We start from the raw sequence: 17,833 nt of genomic DNA on the forward strand, positions 1-17,833 counted from the left end.
GAATGAAAGTTTACAGGTATAAATGTTGTATTGGGAAATTTTCTTTAGCTGCTACAATATTGACTGATTTTGCACTACATGATTGTCACACTATTTTTGGCTTATCCCTACCTAGAACTTCCCCACACGTTAACCAAACCAAATTGAACCAAATCAACAAATTAAGCTACAACCCAACTCAAGTTAATAAAACCAACATCAAGTTACTTAAAGTGGCTATACAATTAACTCTTATCAATAAACCATAATTAGTTCCAAAAAAGCTAGCTACCAAAGCAGGAAAATAGTGTGCAATAGATTTTTACATGCACAAAATTACTTTAATGCCTTTATAAATACATTATCATAAAAGTAAATATCTTTTGAGACATGATACAGGCATTACAATCCAATCAAAGATGCTAAGCACCAAGCAAATATGGGAATCGATGAAATCCACATCAATTAATTTTCTAATGCCCGCAACCACCAAGCTCTCTAAACAACTTGGATATCCAACCAACCTTGTCACCTTCTGGACAACTTCAATTAGTAGTGCCACACTGAAAACTTAGTTTTCATAATCAATGAAGTTGCTCATTAAATGAGACTGAAATTGTGAGGGTAAGGGTAATTCCAAACTTACAAACCAATGTTGAATAGCCTAGTTGTTTTCATTGCAATTTCTAAAATAATTTGAATTATTTTTAACTGAGCTTCCTCTCCCTCCAATCACTTTTCAGGCATGTTGTTCTATCCTTCAGAGTTGGGTTTCCAAAAAGTTTATGACTGGATGGTAATAAGCCTAGTCATTGCTTTTGAAGCACTTATTGCTTATTGTTTTCTTATCTCCAAGCCTAATGTTGCATTGAATTGTGAAATTCCAAAAGAACTTCAAAATATGAGCCCCTGATGATGCAAAGTTTTTTTTTTTTTGGGTGAAAAGATGCATCAGATCACTTAAAACTTGATATGCTTCCCCTAATACCTACAAACATCATAAATAATGAATGAACTTGGACTTTTAAAAATAATCTCTTTGCGTGGTTTTAATATTGGGAACAATGTTATAAGAATGAAAAAAAGAAGAAGTAATAGATGATAGTGCAAGACAATTCGCATCAAGCATATGAACTTTTAATTCTACTTTAAATAACATCTAAATTTGTAAGCAACTGTTGGAGTTCCATTGAAGCAAATTTATTATAAATTATCTATGAAGACAGTTGGTTGGCCCGTTGAATAAAAATCTAACAAAAGCATTGTTATGCTAAGTAAATGTTAAATTCTCCAATTCACTCTATAATAATATTAAATCAATCACAAGAACCAATCAATACAGGGGAAGATATAAGATCAACTAAGTAGAGGATAGAGTGGGAACTTGTAGGTAGATCACTTTTGGAAATATAAAACCACAAAGAAAATTTCAAACAACAATGAGTAGCCCCTTTCTCATTAAAAAATAGTAATAAGTAATATACCAGTCAACACGAACTCAGTCATATACCAATCTTTGCTAAGTTACTGTTATCTATCAAATCATAAAAGAGAAAAAAAAAATTGAGAGGATCAAATCATAAAAGAAAAAAAAAAAAATTTGAGAGGAAATTAACATGGTCAAAATTACACAGGTTGTGAACATATTTATCACCTCCATATTTGTTCCTTCTTTTAATCAGTCATAGAGAAAAGCAATCCGATTTCTTTTCTCCACCATGCTTTCCTCTTCCAGCTTCAATTTTTTACCAAAAACAGATGCACTTCATCTGCCATGTACAATACCCAACAATAAGAAGAAAATTTTCACAGGATAAGACCCAATCAAAAAACTTAAAATAAACAAACCCAAAAGAGGTAGAGCTCCAATTATTAAACCCACCAATAAAAAATTCAACACCCTAAGAAAAACGATTTAGAAAGTAAAAGGAAAAAAAAAAAATCAAGCAAAAGAACAAAGCACAAAAGAAACTGGGATTTAGACATACCTCAACTCAATCATCCAAATTCTGTCAGTATTTATATACTGTGAGGAAGGGAGACAGAGAGGCTACTGTTAGAAGGGAGAGAGGCTGGCATGAAATAAGTGTGAAACCGAGAACAGAAGGTGGGGAAGGGGAAGGAACTAAATGTGCGTGAGAAAGAGAAGGTAGGGAAGGGGAAGGATCAAAATATGAAACGGTGAAACTGGAACAGAACGTGGGAGAGGGGAATCTAAAACCGTACAACAAAAGGATAAGAGAAATAGAAAGTTGTAACCGTGAAAATAGGGTTTCAGAAAGGGTTTTAGTTGAAAGGGCTTTGGGTATGGGCTTTATGGTGGAATTAAATTAATAAGAAGTGGGCTTTAAGGTGGATATAGGGCTGGAAAATATTTTATATTTAATAGTATTTTAAAATTGTCAAAAACTATTTTAAAATCAATATAAAAGAGGATGGGAATGACATGGCTGCTGATGTGGCTCAATGTGAGCGCAGTAACATTAAATGCTACGCTTCAGCTTTTAGTATTATATAGATAGATAGATATAGATGATTATTATTAATTTTTGTTTGTAATTCATTAGTTGGGAAAAAAGGGATTTAAATCCTAGACGTTTCCTTTAAAACATACAATGTTAAATAGACCCTAGCAACAAGTTTTGTAGAATCCAGAATATATTTGGATGTATGTTAGGCTGTATGTAATCAATCTTAAAATTTGATCTTAATACTCACCACTTAAATTACTTTAAGAATGTTTAATAGCATTCATATATCATAACCTCATCTATTCAGGGTTCTATGTCGGAGGATAGGAATTTACATCTTCAATAGTAAAAATCTTATAACCGTTTTCCATTTCAAAATCAAATATGAATTCTTCACTTTAGTAATTGTAATTTTCAACATTTTAATAAAGTTTGGTTTATAAATTTCAAACTTGTATTATCAGTTCTAATCAAAATTAAGATTTTAACTTGAGATCACAATGTTATCAGCAGCAGCTTCATGTGACAAATTTTGATTTTTCCCCCTTATACCATCTTATTAGGCTCCTGAGTTACAAGCTATCCTCTTCCATTCCTTAAATTCACAAATAAAAAGGTTACTTGTAAGTAAAAAAGGTCAATACTTAATCTTGCTGCTTCTTGTGCTCCATTCTTGTCTAAGAGTTATTCCCTCTACCATTCGAGGTATCTGTTTCTTGATAGGTATTATATTGCAAATACAAAGTGGTTGATTGGTAGGAGATTCAGTGATCCCTTGGTTCAGAGTGATAACAATCTCTGGCCATTCAAGGTCATTAAAGGTCTTGGTGACAAGCCTATGATTGTGGTCAACTATAAGGGTGAAGAAAAGCACTTTGGTGCTGAGGAAATCTCATTTATGGTCCTGAAAAAGATGCGTGAGGTAGCCGAAGCCCACATGGACACAACTGTGAAGAATACAGTTGTTACTGTCCCTGCTTACTTCAATGATTCCCAGCATAAGGCTACAAAGGATGTTGGAAGAATTGCAGACCTGAAGGTCCTGCATATAATCAATGAACCAACTGCCGTAGCCATTGCTTATGGTATAGACAAGATGGCAGATAACATTGGCAAAAGAAATGTGTTGATTTTTGATTTGGGTGGTGGCACTGCAGATGTCTCAGTACTTACCATTGAAAAGGGTGTGTTTGAAGTGAAGACTGTTGCTGGAGACACTCACCTTGGAGGTGAGGACTTTGATTACAGGATGGTAAAGCACTTTGTTGAACTATTTAAGAGGCAATACAAGGTGGACATTAGTGGGAATTCCAAAACTCTTAGGAGGCTGAGAACTGCTTGTGAGAAAGCAAAGAGGATTCTTTCTTCTGCAAGAGATACTACCATTGAAGTCGACTCTTTATATAATGGTATTGATTTCTTTTCAACTATTACCCGTGCCAAATTTGCAGAACTCAATATGGATTTATTCAGGAAGTGCATCACTATTGTGGAGAATTGTTTGACTGATGCTAAGATGGATAAGAGCTGCGTCCGTGTTGTTGTTTCGGGAGGTTCTTCCTGAATTCCCAAGGTGCAGCAGTTGCTCCAAGACTTTTTTGATGGTAAGGCATTTTGCAAGAGCCTTAATCCGGACGAGGCTGTAGCTTATGGAGCAGCTGTTCAAGCTGCGATCTTGACCAATATGAGAAATGAGAAACTGCAGGACATTGTGCCCTTAGATGTCACCCTTGTCCCTTGGTATAAAAGCTAATGGAATGGATATGAATATTGTGATTCCAAGGAATACAGCCATTCCTACTGAGAAGGAGAGGTACTACACCACTGGCGCTGACAACCAAACTTCAGTATTGATCTCTGTTTACAAGGGTGAAAGAGCAAGAACTTGTGATAACAACTTGTTGGGACGATTTAAGCTTCCTGATATTCCTCCAGCACCCAGGGGTGTTGTTACCATAAAAGTTTGTTTTAATATTGACAAAAATGGTATCTTGAACGTTTCTGCTAAGGAGATTACCACTGGTGTAATGAGGAATATCACCATCACAAATGATGAGTCAAGACTGTCCAGTGAAGAGATTGACAGGATGGTCCAGGATGCAGAGACATACAAGGCCGAAGATGACAAACACAGGAAGAAGGTCGAGGCTAAGGATGCTTTGGAGAACTATACCTACAGGTAAGAAAAAATTTAAGATGCTGTTGAACAGGTGATTGAATGGTTAGATGGCCTCCAGTTCGTGGATTCAGAAGAGTATGCGGACAAGATGGAAACACTTGAGAGCATCTGCAATCCCATCATTGAGAGAATTTATAGATAAAATCAAAATAAATTGAGCAGAACATCTCAACGGTGCAACATGTGTAAGGGTGCAAACAATGTTGCTAGTGTGACTATTTCGACTATGTTTTTCCAAACCTTTAACTCAATTATTTTCTTGCTAGTTATTAGTAATTTGTCCTTGGTTGGAAATTTATTACTTAGTTTATGGTAATGTACAAGATAATTTCCAAAACCATAGCCAATCACCTCAAAAAAAAATCCTTCCTAAACTTGTATCTGAAACACAAAGTGCATTCATGTCGGACCGACTCATAACTGATAATATTCTAATTGCCTTTGAAACTCTCCACCATCTAAAAAACAAAAGAAAAGGTAAAATGGGGTTCATGGCCTTAAAACTTGATATGACTAAAGCATACGATAGAGTTGAGTGGAATTTTCTGGATAAAATCATGGAAAGGTTGGGTTTTGACAACAAATGGAGAACACTTGAAGGAAGTTGTATTCGTACAATTTCCTTTTCTATTTTGGTCAATGGAGAGCCATATGGATTAATCCAACCTAGTAGGGGACTCCATCAAGGAGACCCTTTATTACCTTACTTATTTCTCTTATGTGCAGAGGGCCTTCATTCTTTATTACAACAGGTAGCAAACAATGGAGAGCTGCATGGAGTATCCCTTTGTAAAGAAGGGCCGAAAATCACCCACCTGTTTTTCGTGGATGACAGCTTGCTTTTTTGTAAGGCAAATGAGGCAGATTACCAAACAGTGATGGACATTCTTACAAAATACGAGCAAGCCTTAAACCAAAAAATAAACCGTGAAAAAACCCAATTGTTCTTCAGCCCAAACACGGAAGGGAACCACAAAAATAAAATCAAGGACATGTTGGAGGTGGAAGTGGCAACTCAATATGAAAAATATTTGGGTTTGCTATCGTTTATGGGTAGAGGAAAAAGAGAAAGCTTCAGCTACATTAGAAAAAGAGTTTGGCACAAAATACAAGGATGGAAGGAAAAGCTCCTATCCCAAGTGGGTCATGAAATCCTAATCAAATCGGTTATCCAAGCCATGCCGACTTTCACTATGGGGTGCTTCAAATTGCCCAAGAGTTTGTGTAAGTATATAGAATCTTTGGTTCGAAAATTCTGGTAGGGGTATTTAGGAAATTCAAGGAAAATACATTAGATTTCTTGGAAAAAGCTTTGTCAACCAAAAAGCCATGGAGGGTTGGGGTTTAGAGATTTGGAAAATTTTAATCTTGCACTCCTAGGCAAACAGGCATGACGCCTAGTACATAACACTGACTCCATGTTCTATAAAGTTTTCAAGGCAAGATTCTTCCCAAACTATTCAGTCCTTGACAGTGGGTTCAAAACAGTGGGATCATATGCGTGGCAGAGCATTCTTAAGGCAAGGGATGTCATTAAAAAGGGAGCATATTGGTGGATTGGTGATGGTTCACAAGTTCAGATCCAGGGTGACATGTGGCTGCCTGTTTTGTCCATAAAATACATCATTTCACCTCAAAAAAACCTTCCTAATAATGCTAAGGTATGTGCTCTTTAATAGATTGAAGAATGGATAGTGCAAGAATTTCTCCCACATGAAACCAAAATCATACTTGGTATTCCTTTAAGTGTTAACTGAGTACCTGACACCCTTATCTGGGCAAGAACTAAATCAGGAAGATACACCACGAAAAGTGCTTATAAAATGTTCTCAAATAGTGGTGAAGCAGCCACTTCAGGCCCATCAAACCCCTCAACACAGAATTCTTGTTGGAGAAAAATTTGGCCCTTGGTGTTCCAAAAAAAATTAAGCATTTCATTTGGAGAGCTTGTTGTGAGTCACTGCCTATCAAAAGAAATCTGTTTAGCAGGAAAGTCACATGGCGTGCAACATGTGATAGATGTAAAGAGGAGATTGAAGATGTAATTCATTCCCTTTGGGATTGCCAAGCGCTAAAGGAAGTGTGGTAGGAAGAACCCGTCCTCAAGGACTAGCTAGCAACACATTTTGTGGATTTTAGGGACCTTTGGATAGGAATCAATAATTCAGAGGACCACAATTTGGCTGAAAGATTTTCCTACCTTGCCTAGAGTATATGGAATAAAAGAAATCAAGAAAGGCTTCAGTCCACCTCAATTCCTCTCAACAAGTTGTATCAAGACATGTGTGAGCGGCTTCGTGAGTTCAAATTTGTCCAAGAAGACCCCCAACTCGAGTCCATACACTCAGAAGTCACATGTTGGACTCCACCTCAAAATTCCCAGCTCAAGGTTAATTATGATGGAGCCGTTTTCAATGACATTCAGCATGCAAGGGTGGGTGTCGTGGTCAGAGATGGAGTTGGTGTGGTTCGTGGGGCACTCTCAGACAAGTTTACTCTCCCTATGAATGTTGAAGACATTGAGGCTTTGGCTTGCAGGTCAACGGTTGTTTTCACCTTGGAACTGGGCCTGCGCGAAGTAGTGTTTGAATGCAACTCAAAGACAATTACTTAGGCACTTAATTCGGCTTTACCATGCCTAAGCTCCTTTGGTCATATAATTGATGATGTTAAAACTTTATCTCTGAACTTTGTATCAATAAGTTTTGTCCATGTAAAAGGGTAGGGGAATGTTATGGTAGACAAATTGGCTAAAACAGCAAAATGTATACCTTGTCCACACAAATGGTTAGTTGATCTAACATGTAATGTGCAACAACTTGTAACCATTGACAGTATTTCTGTTGATTAATAAAACTTGCAGACTTGATTCTCAAAAAAAAAAAAAAAAAACTTTTATAATATACTAGCCACTAACCTGTGCGATGCATGGAATAGATAGTTTAACAAAATTAAATTGTTGCACATCAATTTTTACAAAATTGTAGAAGAACTAAGAATATTTACTAAAAGCTTTCTCTAAAATACAATTGCTAATAAGAAAATATATCATCATCTAACTTATCAAATAACTCATAACCAAAAGAATACAATTTGAGAGAGAGAGAGAGAGAGAGAGAGAGAGAGAGAGAGAGAACTCATATCCAATATCAATTATCAAATAATTTTTCTATGTAAATATCTCACACTATAACATTAAGAATTAATATCTCACTATAGCATTAGGAATAGATATTATCACAATGATAATCGACTAAATCAACAAAATATAAGTGAAAAGTCTTGTGCCACTTAGTTGCAAGCTCACAAACATCAACAACCTCCACATCATCAGGTTTTGCATGGATTGGGGCATTGTGTACACCATATAAACTTGTTGAGAATTACCCTCACGAATCACGATGCGCCTGGTTGTATTGCATCAATTTGGGTAACCTTTAGCAAAATAAGAAAAAGATAATATCTATTTGGATAAAAAGCTGAGTCAAATCAAATATAATATAAGACATGAAGTCTATAAAAACAAATTTTAAGAACAAATTGTTCAAGCTCAAAATTAAATATGTGTCCGTTTTGTCCAACTTAATTTTGTCATAAAATATCCCTATTGAAAAGGAAAATATTAATGTTGTCCACTATTCAAATTTGTGTAGTTTGAAAAATTTAAACATCCTAGAGCTATATCCAACCAAGAACCATAAAAAAGGTAGAGGGAGGAAGGCTGATTTAAATGAAGAAAAATGAAGGCCTGTAGAAGAATTTAAACTTGTATCAATAGCGAGCATCACCTCCAATTTAAACATTAGAGCCCTTATATATGCTAAATTATCATGCATGAATATGTTTATGGAGTGGTCTCACACCCTTGGCCCAAACGATATGCATTTGGCTTTAGTTTTAATTGAGTTGTTTGACCATATAATTCCCTGGGGGTTTACTTTTGGGTACACAATCATAAGGCCTATTCTAAATTTTCAATAAAACCCAAAAACCAATGCACTATAGTGGGCTTTCAAGTGAAAAATAATAATTTCAGCTATAATACTTAAGCTTATAACTTTAGATATACATGCAGAATCACTACTTCTATTGCATAATTGGATGCCAAATGCAAGCATTAGAATGTGATTTGATTTAGGTCTTTATTTATTTATTTATTTATTTATTATTATTATGCTTGATAAAACATGTATTTAGTGCTCAATGTTTGTTTCGTAATTAGAAACTTTTCTCAAAATAGTCTATGAATTGAAGTATACCTCACATTTCCTAGAATGCATAAGGAACCCATAAATAGAATTAAATCTTATGCTCAAACATGATGTCCAGTTTTATAGTAGTTACCTACAAAACTATTGAATCTTTGACTTGTATAATCCTTTTCATGGCCAATTTTGACAAACCTTTTTTTTTTTTTTTTTTAAAGAAGAAGAAGAAGAAGAAGAAGAAGAAGAAGAAATCAGAGACTAAACAAATGGAGAAGGAGAAAGACTCTTACAGAAGTGGCAGAATTTGAATAGATTACCAGTCTAACGAAATTAATTTAGAATAGCCCTCCAACGAAATAAATTTAGCCCAAATAATCCATTAAAATTTTGAAATTTAATCCAAATAATTCAAAAAAAAAAAATTAATCACCAAGCCCATTCTTAGGCCTTTCAAAAACATAGAAAAAAAAATGTTAAAAAAACACCGTGGTTTTTGCCAAAACCTACTACATGAACTCTAAAGGCATGATTAGCATTGGCCTCTCTACACAGGCCAAACATGTGATAAAAAATAAAGATTAGTGCAACAACGAACTCCTTCACATGGGCATCAAGAGTCTAGGTATTATCAGCACCACTGCCTTATGTGCTTGGTGCATACATGTAATTCTAGAACTAAAGTGGCCTATCTAAGCTAAGCTAAATCTTATATGCTAAAAAAACCTATATAGCAAAATAAAGCAGAGCTTGAAGCTAATGCAGAACCTGTAGAATTGTTTTTAGATTTTGAGGGTTAAAAGGCTTTTCAATATTATCTCCACTACAAAACCCATCCATATCCACAATATTTTCTTACCAAACTTGTAGAATTTGATTTTCTATGAGTGTTTCCTTGACTTAAAAAAAAAAAAGGTTAGGAATTGAAATCCCTAAATTGACAGAAAACCTAATTGAAGACATAATTAAAACTCAACTTTTAGGCTCTATTCTATCTAAAACAATTTCAATCTAAATTTTAACCCATATCAATAAAAGAAAAATGAAACTTGAAAAAGATCATATTGGAATTTTTCATACCTGAAAAATCGTCCAACGTTAGAAAAGAATCCAAATTCTTCAAGTCAGTCCTAAGAATAAAATGCTTAGAAAAGGGGGCCAAAAAATAATCAATACCTAGATGATAAAAACTCAAGAACAAAAGCCACAGTGAGTCTTGAATTTCCAAGCTTTGAATTAAGAGAACACAAATTAGTAAACCAAGGTGCTAAACTGGGCCCAAAAACCACAATTTCACCCCCACTAACAAATAAAGAGAACATGTTAGGGGAAAAATCCTAAAATTTAAGTAGAAATATCAGTAACCATTTCTTAAAATGCCTAGAGACAAAGCCTTGGTAAAAGTTAATCTTCTATGGTGTTTCCCTGAGAAAAACATAAAAAGTACAAAGAGGAAAACAGATAAGGAATTGAAATCTATAATTGTAGCAAACCATAATTAGGAATCCCCAAATCTCAAAATTACTTATTTTTCAGTGTCCTTGTTTGTTTCTCAGTTTCCTACAAACATTTGAGCCTTAAAGTTATTTTGTCTTTCGTCCTAATTCAAGAATCGGAATGAAAACAAAAAACCACAAATTATTCATTAGCAAATAGATTAGGACTACAACAAAAAAAGGGAAGAGGGTAGTGAAGATTGAGGATTAAGTAGAGTAGATGAAAAAATGAAACAGTAAAACAGTGGGATTACAAACATCTTTTTTGTTTTTTGTTTTTGATAAATGGAACTATAGACATTACTTATCATATTAAGCAAAGAAGTAGCCATAGACCTTTAACCAGATCAGATGAGACAACTAAAGGTTTGTTCATATCTTGATTCTTTATGGTCGTATCATTTTTATGTCTGGCTCACATAATTTGTCATGTAATTAAGGGATAAGAAAGTATACTCCACTTCAACAAAAGGACTTTAAATCAAATCTTCACTAGTTTTTTTGAACATAGAAACAATAAAGTTAGCAAATTGAATTTCTGCAAGCACAAATTACACCATTCAATTAAATTTCTGCAAGCATGGACACTACTTAAAGTTTATCATTCAATTTGCTAACTACTAAAACTCTATCATTCAATTTGCTAACTACTAAAAGTCCTATTTATAGCTTCACATGGATTACACCATATAAATCAATAACGTTACAATCTCAAACACTAAAAAAAAAAAAAAAAAAAAAAACAATACTTTTAATCTAATCCTTACATTGAATTATTATGTTGGGCAGTCACAAGAATAGAGGTCAAGAGCAATCGGGATTTAGAGATACTTGAACTGAATCATCTATCTTCTCAATATTAATATAGTATGAGGAGAGGAAGGGATGAAGGAGTTAGAAAGCCAAAGTTTAGCGGTAGGAAGTTGAAGGGATGCTATTTGAGATTGTAACCTTGGAACACAAAGGGTTGCCGTTTGAGATTGTGTAACCGTGGAACACAAAGGTTGTTGTCTAAAATTGTAACTGTGAAACACAAATGTTGCTGTGTTTAAATTTGAATCTGTGAAACACAAAATTGAAACCATGAAACACAAGCTTGGGTTTGGGCTTTATGGTGGAATTAAAGTTATAAAGATTGGGTTTTATGGGGGAGATAGGGATGAGATTCTTTTTATTAGTATTTTAAAATTTAGGAAAATTATTTTCAAATTATAGGACAAATTCAGGAAAAAAAAAAGGCAATGACATGGTTGCTGATGTGGCTCAACCTGAGCGTAGCAACATTAAATGCTACGCTTCAACTTTTAGATTTATATAGATATTGATTATAGATAGATAGTTTTCCCACACACAAAAGGTCATTCCTCTCTTAATTTTTTTTTTCATTTTTTTGTGGACTTTTTAAAAATATTTTTCTTGCATCTATACTTTAGGTTGATGAATTTTTGTAATATATGAAACTCTATTTTGGGTTGATGTGATTAAGTTGTGCTTTTATTACTATATTCTTGGTGTTTATTACTATATTTTCTATTTTTACTTTTTGTCTTCTCATATTATTTTATATAAATTTTTAGAGAAGTGCTATGTTCACAACATTTTCACAACAAATCATAGGAGGTAAGTTGTATTGGTTCTAATTTGAATTCAAAACTAAAATTACTTTTTTTTTCTACCCATAACAACCAATAACAACCTAATATTTAGGATTTGTTGTGAAAGTATTGTGAAAATGTTGTGAATATAGCATTTCTCAAACTTATCATTTTGTCTTGAAAATGTGGTTATTCTCTCTCTCTCTCTCTCTCTCTCTCTTGCAACTATACTTTATATTGATGAATTATTGCGATTTTTGAAACTCCATTTTGCATATTTTTTAGTTCCCCATTACAAGTAGTATCTCAGAGTTTCGGTTTGATTTTTGTTCGATCTAATACTTGATTATTTTGGAAGTAAGAATTTGAGTTTATATAAAAAAAAAAAAATAAAAAAAAAAATCTTGGCTATGTTAATTACAAATCAACATTCAGTCAATTTCGGTCCACTTCATCTATTCAATTTGGTTTGGTTTACTTTAGTCCACTTCGATCTACTTCATCCACTTCAATTGAATTAGGTCCATTCGGTCTACTTCAGTCAATTAAGTACATCGGTCTATTCGGTCTGGTTCAATCCATTTGATTTACTTTGGTCTATTTCAGTCAATTTGGTCCTACTTGGTTCACTTTGGTCCATTCTGTCCAATTTAGTCCATTCGGTCCAATTTGGTCCAATTCGGCTAACTAGGTCCATTCAATCCACTTTTGCCTATTCAGTTCATTTGGTCTATTTTAGATCACTTCGGTCTATTCCGGTGTACCTACTTAAGGATGGAAAAATACAAGTTTGGGTTGAGATTACTATCAATTATTTAAGTAATATGTTTATCAAAAAATTATTTGAGTAATATCAATTGTAGTTATATGATAAATTTTGGTTATCATAATAATCTCTTTAGGAGAATGAGAATTTGAATAATAACTTTGAAACTTAAAAATTTTAATTGTACCAAAAGAAACTAGGAAAATATAATGCATAATAACAATAGCTAAAATAATATGGACAATTTCAAAAAACAATAATATCAATCAAAAACTTAAAAAATTATATGTTTGTAAAAATAGAGTGATGGAAATTTGTTTTTGAAATTGTTTAATTTTTAGGGAAAACAAATTATGTACAATAAAATTTAGAGAATAAATTGTACGTATTCAATACAAGTTTGTCATGAGTTTTGATTATCATAATAATCTCTTTTAAGATAATGAAGAATCTAAATAATGTATTTAAATAAAAAGGGATAATTACACTTTACTTACCTGTGGTTTTCCTCTAATTTGACTTGCCTACCCGTGGTTTCAATTTTGACACTTTACCCACTTGAGGTTACTTCCGTTTAGTCTCTGTTACCCACCTCCCTTTCAGACGTTACTCTAACACCTTTTTTTTTTTTTTTTTTTTAATAATCAAAAACAAAATCCAAAAAAAATCAAACACTCCTCTTTCTCCCAAAGTTAAATAGTTTCAAGCTTATGTGGCAAAACTATTCCGAATCTGAATCCAACTTGAATTTCTTCAAGGCATAAATAATTAAATACATAGCCTTTGTTTTATAATCCTTATTGGAGTGTTTGAAATTATATAAAAGTTGCTAAACCGTACTAATTCTATTTGGAGAATTAAAGGTTGTGTTCTTGGGAGAGATCAAGCCGAAGACTCTTGTTACCATTATCAACAATCTCACTACGCGTTTTCTTGTGACAATGACAGAGACACAAGTTTCAAGTTTCGGCTACTTTCTTTAATTTTCTCATATGGGTTTTGTATAATTGTTGTACTTTTCTTTGATAATTTTTTTTTTCTAGGCAAATGGGTGTGTTTGGAACAGTGAGTGTGATTGCTTATTTATTTATTTATTTATTTATTGGGCATAATCGTGGGTTTTGTGTTGAGTGAAAATGTTGTGTGGAGTTTGATTTGATTGATTCTTCACTCAATGAATATGCTTTTTTTTTTTTTTTTTGTTGTTGTTGCAATTGATGTGTGGATCTGTTGGGTTTGTGTGTTTCACGGTGGTTTCTTGTATAGTGTTTCAAGATACAGTTTTGTCTCTAGCTCCTTCTCCATTTCAACCTCCCCATCTATTTTTGGGTTCATTTGCTCATTTACCATTTCAGCATCAGTTGTATGACGGCAAGCTCGTTGATGCAGTTGGGATGAGGAGGAGCTTGTACTCGTTATTGAGGGCTTCACAAGTGAAATAGTTCCAGGTGATTGCTATTCACTAATGTCAATCAAAATGTGATTGGGTTCACTAGATCTGTAAAAGACTGTGACCAAAGGCTTAAGGACTAAAAACAGGTCTTTTGGGTAAAATATTGGTCACAGGTGTCAGGTATCGGAATTGCTTGTTATTCAGTAAAGGAATCACCGAACTAACAAGCAAAAAGCTTGAGCAAGTCGACAATATAAGTATCAATTTTGATAGAAATATCCTTGGCATTTTGGTTCTGAAGTGAATTCTGGGAAAGTGGGGGATTAACAACATGTGTCTTCATTCTTACACTTATCCTCAACTTCAAGGTTAATTTCGCCACCATTTTGAATGCCAGAATTTTCTGCTGTGAGTGTGACATGTCCAGGACTTGTCTTAGAATCCCAAAATCAACACCATTTTTCAATCCAAAGTACCCATTAGAAAATTTACCTGAAACCATGCAGTACATAAGCTTTTTATTAGCAATAAGGCTACAGACGCAGCACAAACCCAGCAGATCCACCACAACATACCCAACGCTGGCAACAACGAGATCTAAATCTAGTCAAAAACTCAAATCCAAACACACAACCATCGTAAGAGATCTGTGGTTTGTACTTTGATGGTATTGTTTGATTTGATTTGTGTTGGAAATTTAGACCCTTTAAACACACAGATTGCGTAGCCTAGATTAATTAGCCAAGTTGTTACTTAGTCAAATTATGCAATTCTAGGTTAAAGCAATCAAATAATCATATCAAGATATAAAGCAGCGGAATAAAAAAACACAAGATATGATCACCCAGGAAACCACTCGGTAAAAACCTGGGGAGGATTTGACCCACCGATCCTCAAGGCATAACAGAATTCACTATGAAAGAATTGAAGTTCTTATAGAAGGACTACAAGCTCCCCGCTCGACTTCCTAATGCTACCCACCAGTAAAACTTCCTGACACGACCACGCGCAGGCTCCGAATCCACGGACTACTTCTTTCTTGAATTCTTCAATCAGCTACAAGCTCCCCGCTTGCTTTTCTTTTTAAGTTCCAATGGTTGCAACTATAATGATCTTCAAGAAATGTATGAGCAACAAAGCAATATGGACAACCCCCAAAAACGTGGCTAGGGTTTAGTTTATATACCTAGGGTAAAAACACAAAACCCTAAACGTTTAATGAAGTAGGGCTGAGTTGGAAAATCTGCAGAAAATTCAACCTGTGCGATTTTCGATCGATCGAGTCTATTCTTCGATCGATCGAGCCAGGCCGAAAGTCCCAAGTACTTCTGCAGCCACTCGATTCCAACTTTACAATATTAAACCGACTTTGAGCAATTCTAAACAAGACTAAATACACTATTTTGATCATGGTTTGCCAACATTACAAATTAGAGTTCTAAATACAAAAACTCCTAAGACCTTAGAACCTAACAATTTGTATTAGTTTTCTAGGTGTATGTTCTTCATCTTTGTGTATGTGCTTCATGTTTGTGAATTGTGAGAAACTAATACCATATTTTAATCTTGTTTTTCTTTTTTTCTTTTTTATTTTTTCTTTTATTGTTTCTTTTTTTTTTCTCTTGTTTTGGGAGGAGAGAGACATAAAATGGGTGTAAAAAGACTTATTTACCCTTCTTTTTTAACAGAGGTGGGTAATGAAGACTAAATGGAAGTAACCTCGAGTGGGTAAAGTGTCAAAATTGAAACCATGGGTAGGCAAATCAAATTAGAGACAAACCACAGGTAGGTAAAGTGTAATTATCCCAAATAGAAATTATACATATTTATTTATTTATTTTGCTTGAAAGCATTATCAACTTCATGCAATTCATTTAAAAGTAATTACTTTAAAACAAATGAGTAACTGTCCTATAGATTAGATTTGTATATTCACAGCCTTCATGCTTAGAACAATTTTCACTTAAATTTAGCTAGACCGAAGTGATCTGAAATGTTACGTTAGTGTGGCTCAACAAAAATCTAGAAACAATAAATGTTATGTTTAAGATTTTAGATATTATGAGTTTGAGATCTATATATTTTTTAATAAATTTAGATTTAGAATAGGTGCTTTCAAGTCTCAACCCAAACATGTGTTTTCCCAATATGTAAGTGCACAAAAATGGACCAAGGTGGACACAAATAGACCGAATTGGACCAAATGGAATGAAGTGGACTGAATAGACTTACTAGGACCAAGTGTGAACAAGGCGGACACAAATAGACTGAATTGGACCAAATAGAATGAAGTGGACTGAATAGACTTAGTAGGACCGAGTGGGAACAAGTGGATCAAATAGGACCGAAGTAGACTAAATAGGACTGAGTGGACCAAAGCAGACCAAATAAGATCAAAGGGGACTAAAGTGGACCGGATAAGAACACATGGACAAAGATTCGGTCCAAAGTAGACATAATGGGCCGAATAGAAACAAATAGGACTAATAAAACATAAGTGGACCGAATAGAACAAATGTAGATCGAATGGCCCGAATAGAACTAAATTGGACTAAAGTGAACATAATGGACCAAATAGAACCATTGTGGACTGAATTAACTTAAGTGGATTGAATAGGACCAATGTCGACCAAATATGACCAAAATAGACTGAAAGAACCAAAGTCCCACCAACACAACCCCCCCCCAAACACTACTTTCCCGCCCCCCACCCGTGACTGGAAGTAAACTTCGAGGTTAATTAGGTATATAATAGCATGTCAAAAAAGAAAACCTTTCATGTCCAAAGGGACAAGAGTGTCTCTTACATATACTTCTTTCTTCTGATTCGTTTTGCTTTTTTGATAATCTGATTCGTTTTGCTTATCATGCTTAGAACAATTTTCACTTAAATTTAGCTAGACCGAAGTGATCTGAAATGTTACGTTAGTGTGGCTCAACAAAAATCTAGAAACAATAAATGTTATGTTTAAGATTTTAGATATTATGAGTTTGAGATCTATATATTTTTTAATAAATTTAGATTTAGAATAGGTGCTTTCAAGTCTCAACCCAAACATGTGTTTTCCCAATATGTAAGTGCACAAAAATGGACCAAGGTGGACACAAATAGACCGAATTGGACCAAATGGAATGAAGTGGACTGAATAGACTTACTAGGACCAAGTGTGAACAAGGCGGACACAAATAGACTGAATTGGACCAAATAGAATGAAGTGGACTGAATAGACTTAGTAGGACCGAGTGGGAACAAGTGGATCAAATAGGACCGAAGTAGACTAAATAGGACTGAGTGGACCAAAGCAGACCAAATAAGATCAAAGGGGACTAAAGTGGACCGGATAAGAACACATGGACAAAGATTCGGTCCAAAGTAGACATAATGGGCCGAATAGAAACAAATAGGACTAATAAAACATAAGTGGACCGAATAGAACAAATGTAGATCGAATGGCCCGAATAGAACTAAATTGGACTAAAGTGAACATAATGGACCAAATAGAACCATTGTGGACTGAATTAACTTAAGTGGATTGAATAGGACCAATGTCGACCAAATATGACCAAAATAGACTGAAAGAACCAAAGTCCCACCAACACAACCCCCCCCCAAACACTACTTTCCCGCCCCCCACCCGTGACTGGAAGTAAACTTCGAGGTTAATTAGGTATATAATAGCATGTCAAAAAAGAAAACCTTTCATGTCCAAAGGGACAAGAGTGTCTCTTACATATACTTCTTTCTTCTG

The 17,833-nt window shown here is 34.3% G+C and overlaps 1 long non-coding RNA gene and 1 pseudogene across 1 annotated transcript; one reads left to right on the forward strand and one right to left on the reverse strand.

Annotated features, from left to right (window-relative positions):
• Positions 1-1,406: 1,406 nt before the first annotated feature.
• On the reverse strand, positions 1,407-2,320 carry LOC136066414 (uncharacterized). The gene is made up of 2 exons (XR_010627913.1): positions 1,968-2,320; positions 1,407-1,748 (listed from the first exon to the last, which is right to left on the reverse strand). It is a non-coding gene; the product is annotated as an uncharacterized LOC136066414 (long non-coding RNA).
• Positions 2,321-2,425: 105 nt separating this feature from the next.
• On the forward strand, positions 2,426-4,771 carry LOC112034991 (heat shock cognate 70 kDa protein-like; annotated as a pseudogene).
• Positions 4,772-17,833: the final 13,062 nt, after the last annotated feature.

Source organism: Quercus suber, unplaced genomic scaffold, assembly GCF_002906115.3.
Source record: "Quercus suber isolate HL8 unplaced genomic scaffold, Cork oak 2.0 scaffold_34, whole genome shotgun sequence".
NCBI classification, from domain to species: domain Eukaryota; kingdom Viridiplantae; phylum Streptophyta; class Magnoliopsida; order Fagales; family Fagaceae; genus Quercus; species Quercus suber.